Source organism: Bubalus bubalis, chromosome 17, assembly GCF_019923935.1.
Source record: "Bubalus bubalis isolate 160015118507 breed Murrah chromosome 17, NDDB_SH_1, whole genome shotgun sequence".
Lineage (NCBI taxonomy): Eukaryota > Metazoa > Chordata > Mammalia > Artiodactyla > Bovidae > Bubalus > Bubalus bubalis.
The window spans coordinates 70,303,964-70,317,021 of record NC_059173.1 but is presented as its reverse complement, the minus strand read 5'-3'; positions in this window follow the sequence as shown (position 1 = coordinate 70,317,021).

Sequence of the window (13,058 nt, the reverse complement as noted above, 5' to 3'; positions counted from 1 at the left end):
TTCATGTCTTTGCTATTGTGAATAGTGCTGCTATGAACACAGTGGTGAATGTATCTTTTCGAATTACAGTTTTGTCTGGATATATGCCCAGGAGTGGGATTGCTGGTTCATACGGCAACTCTCTTGCTAGTTTTTTTGAGGAAACTCCAAACTGTTTTCCACAGTGGTGGCACCAATTCCCACCAAAGTGTAGGAGGGTTTCCTTTTCTCCACACCCTCTCCAGAATTTATTTGTAGACATTTTACTGATGGCCATTCTGACCAGTAGGAGGTGATACCTCATTGTAGTTTTGATTTGCTTTGCTCTAATAATTAGCAATATGGAGTATCTTTTCATATGTCTATTGTATATTTTGGAAATTGGACCATTTTTGGTGACATCATTTGCAGATATTTTCTCCCAAACAATTAATACAAGTCCTAGGTCAATGAGCTCCCACAAGCAAAAGAATAAAGTTGGACCCTTGCCTCTCCCTCTATACAAAATCAACTCAAAATGGCTCAAGAGCCTAAACATAGGAACCAAAATTTTAAAACTCATAGGAAAAAAACATGGAAGTAAAACTTCATGACCTTGGATTTGGCCATGGTTTCTTAGATTTACTACCAAAAGCACAAGCAACAAAAGACAAAATAGATGAATTGGGCTTCTTTAAAATGAAAACTGCTGCGCACAAAAGGAGTAGGTAAAAGATAATCCACTTTCCAAAATGGCACAAGATGTTTACAAATCATGTCCTTGATAAAGGTCTGTAGCCCACCAGTTCTCTGCTGGTCAAATGGGGGTGCCTGTGGGGCCCCTCCCATCCCAGGTGATAAGGGGTCTTCCAGCCCCACAGCACTCATGAGGAGACACTGGTCATCCTTAGCATGCTCAAGGAGCAAGTGCTGGATTGGTTTGAGCCCAGGCTCCTTCTCAACACTGCCTTCAAAGACTGGAGGCTGCAGCATGCCTCCAGAAGAACAGAGTCTTTGCAAGTCTTTTGAGAACAAAGAGATCATCCTTAACTTTCTTGAAAATGCATCTTATTTCATAGCAGTTACTTTTTCCAATCTGGCTCCCAGGGGTGCTCTCCTACCTTCTTTATTTCTCTGAAAGTGGCCACGACAGTTTGGCTGTTCCCAGATGACAAAGTCAGGGGGGCCAGCTCCTGGTAGTCCTTACCTTCACTGCAGATTAACTCAGACTCTCAGGCTGAGATTGAACATGGATGCCCCTGCTTCTCCCCGTCGATTCTCATCTCCCATCTCTTTTCCTCTTGCTTTTCAGTCTTAGAATTACCTGATAGTCACCATTCACAGTTCCTGCAGAGCTCAGCAATTTCTCCTAAAGGAAAGGTTCTGGGGAAAATGGAGGGATATATAAAGAATTGTTTTGCCAAATGTTTTCACTTTTGTCTCAGGTTCAAAGGATTTGTTAAAAAAATAAGTCACTCATTATATTGAAATAAACAATACAAATATTTATTAGTGAACTAGCTAATCTACTTTCAATATACTAACATTAAAAGAAAAAAGAAATGGAAACAGCAGAGGAGAGCAATAGTACATACATCATCAAATTGGATTTGCCAGCATCCAGACTTAAAGAGTGCTGGGAAGTTCTGTGTGACAGCAATCCGGAGTTCCAACTGGCAAAAAGTCCCAGGCAGAGCTTCTGCTCTGCTGTCTCCTGGGCCTCCCCTAATAATCCCCAGGCCACAAACTGTGAATATCATTATCAGTCTGTGAGCAAAACTGCAGCTCTGGTATTATGTTAATTTTTTACAATGCTATTTGGTTTGTTCTGCAAATCTTGGAATGTTGCTAAGTCCAGGGAGTGGTTGGCCAGACCTCCTCCACAGAGACTTAACAAGTTCCAAAATCTGCTTCCTATTGTGTTTCTCTTCCACAGCAGGTGTGGCTGACACCCACAGCAGTAGTCAGGGCAGTGTCTAGTCAGTCAGAAGCAAAGTCAGAGGCCTGCTATACTCTTTTGCCTGTGAAGCCTGAACAAGACTACTTCTGTTTTATTTCCCTAACAAGAACGTAGCTGATTCCTGCACCTTGCTGATGCTCAAGGTGATGAGAGTGTTTTCACATTAGAATTTTAAAATCCTCCAAATAGATCACTGGGGGACATCCTGTGTCTTCCTGCTCATTCTAATAATGTCATTCCTGAATTTTAATTCAGTAATTTATCTCATAAATATGCCAAAAGGGAGATCCATTTAAAAAATGTTATTGAGGTAACTCCAAGGGTTTTACAACAAATAGGAACATAGAACCCATGATCAGACACTGGCTGAGAGATTCCTACCTTGAACAGCGGTCCCTTGGAGGGTAAAGTAGCTGGGACCGTCCTCCTGGAGGTGAGCCTGCTTAGGCTCATCCCATGTGGGCCCGCTGCACTGCTGAACCTTAGATGGGCCAATAGCAGACAGCTGGCTAGAGATGTGGAAAAAGAGAAAGCTGCCCAGCAGCCTGGGACAACCCATGCGTGAGGACTTAGTAAGGGTCAGTGTCAGGTTGTTAGAGCCAGCATCAGGGCCTTAATTAGGGACAGGATCTCAGAGGTAACCTGAGGGCCTTAGCAAGGGTCAGTTCAGGCTATAAGTTAAGAACACCTCAGAGACTTCCCCAGGGACATATTCAGGGCCTTGGTTATGGACAAGATCAGAGTGTTTATTTGTTGACAGCTTAGGCTATAAGGGACAGCATCATAGCATAAGTCAGGGACAGTGTCAAGGTGTTAGGGATAGGGTTAGGGCCTTCATAAGTTATAGTTCAGGCCCTTACCAAGAGAGAGTATCTGGGGCTTAGTTATGGTGAAAATGTTAATTGCTCAGTTATGTTTGACTCTTTGCGACCCCAAGGACTATGGCCCACCAGGTTCCTTTGTCCATGGAAATATCCAGGAAAGAATACTGGAGTGGATTGCTATTCCCTTCTCCAGGGGATCTTCCTGACCCAGGGATCAAACCCAGTTCTCCTGTATTGCAGGCAGATTCTTTACCATCTGGGCCACCAGGGAAGCCCCGGGGTTTAGTAAAGGAAAACATCAGGGCTTCTGTTAGAAATAACTTGGGGATGTTAGTTAAAGAAGTTCGGGCTGTAACTGAACAGCATCTTCAGGACTTTAATACAGCTAGCGTCAGGTCCATAGTTATGCTCAGTGTCAGGGCATTATTTAGGAACAGCATCAGAGACCTACTTAATTAAATATACAGGGCCTTAGTCATGGACAGGATCAGGAGGTTACTGAAAGAAAACTCAGCCTATTATGGATTTTCTGGGGCTCCAAAATCACTGCAGATGGTGACTGCAGCCATGAAATTAAAGGACACTTGTTCCTTGGAAGAAAAGTTATGACCTAGACAACATCTTAAAAAGCAGGGACATTACTTTACTGACAAAGGTCCATCTAGTAAAGCTATGGTTTTTCCATTAGTCATGTATGGATGTGAGAGTTGGACCATAAAGAAAGCTGAGTGCCAAAGAATTGATGCTTTTGAACTGTTGTGTTGGAGAAGACTCTGAGAGTCCCTTTGACTGCAAGGAGATCAAACCAGAATATTTAGGAAATCAGTCCTAAATATTCCTTGGAAGGACTGATGCTGAAGCTTAAGCTCCAATACTTTGACCACCTAATGCCAAGAACTGACTCATTGGAAAAGATCTTGATGCTGGGAAAGACTGAAGGCAGGAGAAGGGGACGACAGAGAATGAGATGGTTGGATGGCATCACTGACTGGATGGACATGAGTTTGAGCAAGCTCTGGGAGTTGGTGATGGGCAGGGAGCCTGCATGTTGCAGTCTATGGGGTCACAAAGAGTCAAACACGACTGAGTAAATGAACTGAACTGAACTGATTATGGATAGCATCAGGATTTTAGTGAGGGAAATTCAACCCATTATTACAGACATTGTCAGGACTTTCTGTAGAGACAGCATCAAGGCCTTAGAAAAAGGATCAGGGTCTTGGTTCATGGTCAGAAACATAGGCACATATTCAGGGCCTTAGTAACAGACAGACTATGGCAAAAGTAGGGACATCAAGGGCTATTAGGGATACTCCAACTGTGTTGGATGTCGAGACCGGCTTGACAAGCAACGTTTCTGAAAGCGTGATATGGCGGGAGAATGAGAAACAAGATACAAGAATTCAGTGAAAAGTGAGGATCAGGGAACCAACACTGCTCCAAGCTGAAGGTGCCAAAACTAAATCCAAGCCAGCTTTTTTATACTTTCAGCCATGAAGGAAAGAACATGTGGGGAGTTAAGCTATAACTCATGTGGCCTTCAGGGCCAAAGAACAAAGTGATCATTAACCATTGAGTAACTAAGAAACAGTAATCAATAACAAATCAGTAACTAAGACTAATATTCTTATCTATAGATTTTCCACCAGATATGTAAAACATGTGACTCTGAGACACCCATTGAGAACAGTTGGGGTCGAGTTTCCAATCCCAGGATGATATCCTGTTTTCAAGACTATGAACTGTTTCCTCTGGACTTGTTCCAAGAGTCTCATGCCTTATAGCATCCAGTTTATCAATAATTATAAATTTCTTTTGTGGCCCTTGCCAGAGCCTGCTTTTCTTTTCTTCTTCCTGTCTCCTATAGTTGGAGAAGACTCTTGAGAGTCTCTTAGTTAGGACCAGTGTGGGATTGGACCACCCGCCACCAGGGTGGCGCTAGTGGTAAAGAACCCACCTGCCAATGTAAGAGACAAAAGAGATGCGGGTTCCATCCCTGGGTTGGGAAGATCCCCTGGAGGAGGAAATGGCAACCCACACCAGTATTCTTCTCTGGAGAATGCACAGGGTGTTATTTAGAGAAAAAATTAGGATGTTAGTTAGGAAAAGAGTCAGGGAATTAGTTATAGATAGTGTCAGCTCCTCAGGTAGAGACTTCTTCAAGGCCTTAGTAAGAGCATCATCAACACAGTGAGGGACTGTGTCATGCCATTACTTAGAAACGACATTAAGGTCTTAATTAGGGACAGTGTCAGGGCCTCAGAGAAAAATGTGAAGATCTTAATAAAAGATACATTAGACCATTTGTTACCAACATTGTCAAGGCATTCATTAGAGCCAACATCAGGGCCTTAGTTAGGGAAGAGAGTTAAGTCTACAGTAAGGGAAAGCTCAGGCCATCTCGGACAGCTCAGGGCCATAGTTAGTATATGGTCAGGACCTGGTAGTGAAGTTGAGCAGGACCTTATGGGGCTCCTGGGAATGGAAGCCTTTCTCATGTCTCCTGTTTCTTATTTATTGGGAAGAGACTCCAGGCTCTATGACCTTCCCTGAGTTCCAAAAGGCAGATTCAAGCAAATGCTAATCAGGAAGGGGAGCAGATGCAGAGAGAAGGGAGGCATGGTCAAGAAACAGTAATTCGGTCTTGGGTCAGGGTCCTGTTTCTGGCTAAAGGGATACACATAACAATATCTATGAGTTCTTTACTGAAATAACCCTGCCCCCTCAGAAAATGGAAGATTTTAGCATTCTCCATGCCAGAGACCACCTGAGGCCAGATTAAAGGATTTCAGGCCCTGTACACACCCTACTCCTTATTAAATCTCTGCCCTTAAAACATTGCTATAAAACTCATAACCAAAAACTCCTGCATTGGGGCACAGTTTTTGAGAGCACAAGTTTCCTGTGTCCCTCTTTACCTGGAGGAGCAGTAAAGCTATGCTTTTCTACTTCATGTGATAATCTGTCTCTGAGATTTTGGTTTGGCACATGAGCACAGATGTGGAGTTTTGGGATCAGATTGAGTGCTCAAGAGGTGCTGACTTGGGGACAGTTCCTGTGGGTACCCTGACTTGATGAGATGCTCCAAGATTTTCTCCATGCCAGCCTCTTTCAAGAGAGTGGACGGTTGGATAATTCTTTAGAGACCATATCGCCTGGGAACCTTGCCTGGAAAGGCCGAGCCCTAGTCATAACCCATCTGTCATCCTGGCAGTTGAAACTCCAGGACAGGAGCAGACAGAAGAAGAGGGTTTGCCCTAGCAGCTACCAAAGCCAACTTTGCCTTGAGGATGGTCCTCTCTCATCTTGTTGCAGTTCAGTTCAATTCAGTCGCTCAGTTGTGTCTGACTCTACGACCCCATGGACTGCAGCACGCCAGGCCTCCCTGTCCATCACCCACTCCCAGAGTTTACTCAAATGTCCATTGAGTTGGTGATACCAGGCAACCATCTCATCCTCTGTCCTTTTCCTCCCGCCTTCAATCTTTCCAAGCATCAGGGTCTTTTCAAATGACTCATTTCTTCGCATCAGGTGGCCAAAGTATTGGAGTTTCAGCTTCAGCATCAGTCCTTCCAATGAATATTCAGGACTGATTTCCTTTAGGATAGACTGGTTGGATCTCCTTGAAGTCCAAGGGATTCTCAAGAGTCTTCTCCAACACCACAGTTCAAAAGCATCCGTTCTTCAGCACTCAGCTTTCTTTATAGTCCAACTCTCACATCCATACATGACTACTGGAAAAACCGTAGCCTTGACTAGATGGACTTTTGTTGGCAAAGTAATGTCTCTGCTTTTTAATATGCTGTCTAGGTTGGTCATAACTTTTCCTCCAAGGAGCAAGCATCTGTCTCTTAATTTCATGGCTCCATTCACCATCTGCAGTGATTTTGGAGACCAAAAAAAATAAAGTCTCTCACTGTTTCCACTGTTTCCCCATCTATTTGCAATGAAGTGATAGGACCAGATGCCATGATCTCAGTTTTATGAATGTTGAGCTTTAAGCCAAATTTTTACTCTCTTCTTTCACTTTCATGAAGAGGCTCTTTAGTTCTTTGCTTTCTGCCATAAGGGTGATGTCATCTGCATATCTGAGGTTATTGATATTTCTCCTGGCAATCTTGATTCCAGCTTGTGCTTCTTCCAGGCAAGTGTTTCTCATGATGTAGTCTGCATATAAGTTAAATAAGCATGGTGACAATATACAGCCTTGGTGTACTCATTTCCCTATTTGGAACCAATCTGTTGTTTCATGTCCAGTTCTAACTGTTGCTTAATGACCTGCATACAAATTTCTCAAGAGGCAGGTCAGGAGGTCCGGTATTCCTGTCTCTTAAAGAATTTTCCCTAGTTTGTTGTGATCCACACAGTCAAAGGCTTTGGCATAGTCAATAAAGCAGAAATAGATGTTTTTCTGACTGCCTTGCTTTTTCGATGATCCGATGGAGGTTGGCAATTTGATCTCTGATTCCTTCGCCTTTTCTAAATCCAACTTGAACATCTGGAAGTTCACGGTTCATGTACTGTTGAAGCCTGGCTTGGAGAATTTTGAGTATTACTTTAGTAGTATGTGAGATGAGTGCAATTGTGTGGTAGTTTGAGCATTCTTTGGCATTGCCTTTCTTTGGGATTGGAATGAAAACTGACCTTTTCCAGTCCTGTGGCCACTGCTGAGTTTTCCAAATTTGTTGGCATATTGAGTGTAGCACTTTCACAGCATCATCTTTTAGGATTTTAAATAGCTCAACAGGAACTCCATCACCTCCACTAGCTTTGTTTGTAGTGGTACTTCCTAAGGCCCACTTGACTTCACATTCCAGGATGACTGGCTCTAGGTTGGTGATCATACCATCGTGATTATCTGGATCATAAAGGTCTTTTTTGTATAGTTCTTCTGTGTATTCTTGCCACCTCTTCTTAATATCTTCTTCTTCTGTTAGGTCCATATCATTTCTGTCCTTTATTGTGCCCATCTTTGCATGAAAATTTCCCTTGGTATCTCTAATTTTCTTGAAGAGATCTCTAGAGTTTCCCATTCTATTGTTTTCCGCTATTTCTATGCACTGATCACTGAGGAAGGCTTTGTTATCTCTCTTTGCTCTTCTTTGGAACTCTGCATTCAAATGGATTTATCTTTCCTTTTCTCCTTTGCCTTTTTCCTCTCTTCTACTCACAGCTATTTGTAAGGCCTTCTCAGACAACCATTTTGCCTTTTTGCATTTCTTTTCCTTGGGGATGATCTTGATCCCTGCCTCCTGTACAATGTCCCTCATCCTGTTTGGACCTATTCAAATGTCCTACTCCACGGAATTAATTCTGGAAACCAGAAAAGTATCACTTGGGATATTGCGACTCCTTGGCCCGCATGTAGTAACTCCCTGGCATGCAGTCTGAAGTCCTTTTAACTTTGTATATTCGGCATAATCTTGGTTCCCATTTGGGTGATTTTTTTGTTTCAGAAAATTTCATTTGGAAGGTGCTTGTGAGTTCCTTCAGAAAACTAAGATCTGGTCCCATCACTTCATGGGAAATAGATGGGGAAATATTGGAAACAGTGTCAGACTTTATTTTTTGTGGGGTCCAAAATCACTGCAGATGGTGATTTGAGCCATGAAATTAAAAGACGCTTACTCCTTGGAAGGAAAGTTATGACCAACCTAGATAGTATATTAAAAAGCAGAGATATTACTTTGCCAAAATAGGTCCATCTAGTCAAGGCTATGGTTTTTCCAGTGGAGTGAAAGTAACTCCACTGTGAAGTTACTGTGAAGTAAGCTGAGAGCCAAAGAATTGATGCTTTTGAACTGTGGTGTTGGAGAAGACTCTTGAGAGTCCCTTGGACTGCAAGGAGATCCAACCAGTCCATTCTAAAGGAGACCAGTCCTAGGTGTTCATTGGAAGGACTGATACTGAGGCTGAAACTCCAATACTTTGGCCACTTCATGCAAAGAGTTGACTCATTGGAAAAGACCCTGATTCTAGGAGGGATTGGGGGCAGGAGGAAAAGGGGATGACAAAGGATGAGATGGCTGGATGGCATCACCGACTCGATGCACATGAGTTTGGGTGAACTCCAAGAGTTGGTGATGGATAGGGAGGCCTGGCGTGCTGTGATTCATGGGGTCACAAAGAGTTGGACATGACTGAGTGACTCAACTGAACTGTGAGTTCCTTTGCCTTTAAGTTATCTGTATTTGTGCTGGAATTAACTATTCTTTTTGGCTAAGTAAGTACTATTCGACAGATTCTAATAGTTCTTTTGATATCCTGCTAACTCTGAGATGCTTTAAAAGGCCACTGAGACATCTTAGAAGTGTTTGATCAGTATGTTAAATTACATGGAATTCATAAAAATCTAGTAAGTCCTGATAAAATGTTATCAGTCATAATTCTGGTTATTTTAAATGTTGAATGTCAAAGTAGTAACTAAGTTTCCTTGGTCAATTACATTGTGAATGAATGTTTAACTATGACCTTTTAAGTCTTTTCATGATTTATAGACAGTTATTATACTCTAACGATTTTGCAAAAGTGTTCCACCTTCGACAAGGATGATGTAGAGGACTGTTTAACAAACATCATATCATACCACTGAACTGGATAAGAAATTAATAATCTTACTTGAAAATCTCATGGCTTCATAAAAAGTTAACAGAAGGATTGTTTACTGAGTGAACTGGTGAACATGGTTATGTTTATGGTTTTATTTCATTACTGGTTTAGATCTGTTTTCCAGATATAGGGAAATCCTTCCCTTCAAGCTAAGTAGGACTTCGAGCAATTGGATGAATGACACCTCTGTACTGAAGTCCATATTTATATTAGCTTTGCTTTTTCCCTAATGTTTAGAAGGAAAGGGAACTTATCTAGTGAAGTTATCAGAGTGTAATGACGCATGATGTATCACTACTTACTTTAGGTCTACTGCTCAAAGCACATGTATAATGCTTGTGTGACAACTGGGTATAAATGATAAAATGTATGGCCTGTAAAGCATTTTCTCATTAACATGCCTCTGAGCATGTTCACAATACTTGATCAGTATTCCCACCACATGGATTACCTCAGCAAACAGAGAAGAATCCTAGCACTGAGGGACATGATACACATACAGAGCAAAGAGCTGAATCACTCCTGCACTGAGGGATATATATTTTGATCATCAGTGTTCTCTTTTGAAGACATGTAATCAAAAGGGAAAAAAATATCTTCACGTACTGAGGCATGAGGAAGTCACTCTGATACATGGTTTAACCTAAATGTTACTGACCAAAGTGGCCTGTTTCATGGCCTTTCAGACATGCATTGTACATCTGTTTTGGCATCGAGGAGGGGAGTGCTTTTGAAAGTCAAAAAGGAGTACCTATGTTTCAGGCACCCAAGGTGAAGCTAAGTGACCACTGTGCGTATGATTGTAGATGCATCCCTGCAGTGCTGAGCTTATACGTCTGAGCCATGTCAGACTTGGGATGCCATTAGCCATTCTCAAAACAATGTCTGAAGGTAGTTGCAACCTTAGTTTTCAAGAACTCCTAACTGTCAAATTTTAAACAATGAAATTAGATCAGACATTAATAGAAAGATAAGACATACCTGTAACGGTCAATAGCTCCTGTTATGAATATGTTAATAGTACATCAGAAGTTAAAACCTACCAAGATAGAATTAGACAACAGGCTCTGCAAAGTGCTTATTCCAGACTGGTTTTCAGACTCAGCCTCCTGAATTCCTAAGGAAATGAGATGTATATTTACTATTAAAATTTAGTAATAGTTCCTCCTTTTTAACTTCTTATTCTATATTGGGGTGTAGCTGCTTAACAATGTTGTGATAGTTTCAGGTGAACAGTGAAGGGGCTCAACCATACATGTATTATGTATCCATTTTACACCAATCACTCCTCCTACTTTTAACTAGGTTTGTTGCACCATACAAGATTCTGATTCAGGACTTAAAAGTCAAATATTACTACTCTGATATCCATTCCCCCAAATTTAGGCAGGCCTATGTCCCATTTAAGCAGGAAGTAGTCAGAGTGGTCATCACCCCACCCCCTGAAAGATGTGGGGAAAGATAAAACCAAAGTGGGAATTAAAAATGAGTCTCCCTAAAACCAACTTCCTCTGCAAAACTTACGATTAATGTCTCAATCTGAAATGATTATTCCTTTTCTTATAAAAATCTGATCTCCGCAAGATTGAGGAGTATCAAAGAGAAGAGAGGGGTGAAACTGAGAGGGACACTAAGGGTTTCTTGGGCATAGAAGTCTTTCTGTGTACCCTGGTACTTCTTTGCAGGGAACTTCCCTGAGCTCCAAAGCACAGATTTGAACAGTTGCTAATCAGGGAAGGAAGGGGATGCAGAGACAAGGGAGGAACAGTCAAGAATAATAGTGCAACCTTTAGGCAGGGTCCTGGTTCTGCCTTAAGAGATACACATAACAATAGTTTTGAGCTCCTTACAGAACTAAAACTCCAACAAATGGAAGATGATGGCGTTCTTCATTCCAGAAAAGCTGATTAAGAGACCATTGAGGCCAGATTAAAGGAGTGCAAGCCTGAACACAGTCTAATCCTTATTAAAAAAAAAAACTCTGTCCTTGAACTATCTCGACAAATACCTTACCAAATCTTTTGTCATTGGGACACACATTTTTGAGGATATCAGTATGCTGTGTCCCCAACTGGTTGGCAAAGTGATAAAACTAATCTTTTCTACTTCCTAAAATTATGTCTCTAGTGTTCAGTTTAGCACTGGTGCAGAGAGGCTAAGTTCTTCCCATCAGTTAGGTAGCAAGTCAGGCTGTTGGTTAGAAACAGTGTCAGGTCTTTAGTTATGGAAAGTGTCAGAACATTAGTAAGGGACAGACCAAGACATTACAGTCAGCATCAGGGCCTTAGTTAGGGATAACATCAGGGCCTTAGTTAAAGCTTTTTAAGACTGCTAGTTATGGATATCATCAGGGATTTAGGCATAGCATCAGGGCTTTTAGTTATAGACAGCATCTGGGTATTAGTGATGGAAAGCTCAGGCAATTAGAGACAATGTCAGGGCCTTAGATAAGGACATCCTTGGAGCTTGGGGAAAGAGAGTATCAACATCTTAATTAGAGATAGTGTCAAGACATTGGTTAGCACAGTGTCAGGTCGTTAGTTACCGAAAGAGTTAGGTAATTAGGTAAAAAGTATCAGGGCCTTTACAAACAGCCTCAAGGACTTAGATCATAAGGGACTTGGTTAGGGACATCATCACTTTTGTGTATTTATTTCATACTCAACTCTTTCCTGGTGGCTCAGATGATAAAGAATCTGCCTGCAATGCAAGAGACCCAGGTTTGGTCCCTGGATCGGGAAGATCCCCTGGAGAAGGAAATGACTATCCACTCCAGTATTTTTGCCTGGAGAATTCCTTGGACAGAGGAGCCTGGCAGGGTACAGTCCATGGGGTTGCAAAAAGTCGGATGCAACTGAGTGACTAACACTTTCACTGTCATGTTCAGAATAAAGTCAAGAACCAAAAGGAGAGCAAGGCTTCAGGCTGACAGGGACAATGTCTGATTCATATTTAATGCTACATCCATAATGCCTATTACCTAGTACTAGGATAAAATTATTTACTTTGAGAACATAAAAGAGTAAAGTTTACTTATCCAGAACACTCATTTATGAGAAAAACTTCACTCTCCAATGAAAGTACATAAATACATTGTTATTACCATACAAAATTGCTATAATTCTTTGGCTTATATGTAATTTTAATTTTCAACATAAGCCCATAATCACAAAAACATAATCAAAATTTATGAAACTATTTTAGATTAGCATCTAAGTATTCTTAATTAAAATTCACAAACATCCGGCAAAAGTTAATGTACTTAGAAATTATAATAAAGAGTTTAAAAAGCCAATGACCCAAATTTTAGTGTCAATGAAGATATATCGATCAAAATGATCTCTAAAAAAAGGATGTCATCAGGATTTCTAAAGTTAATGTATGCTCTTGAGTGGGGGTAAGTATAAAGACTAAAGAAGAGACAACAATAAAAATAGTAAGAAACTCAAGATGTCTTTTTATTTTTCTTTTCCTGAATATAACAAACTATTTCATGCCAGAGTCCAGCTCCAGCAGCCAGGGAATCAACCTGAAGAGATGGATGGTGTCGGCAAGAAAAATGAGGCAGCCTTTCAGTTTTCTTGGATTGCCTATTTATTTCATGTTTAAGATTCTCTTTTATACTTTTACAAAAACATTAGGTCAGAGGTTTGACATTTTCAGTTCCCCCCTCACCCAGATTTATTATCTCCATAAATCATTGTTGC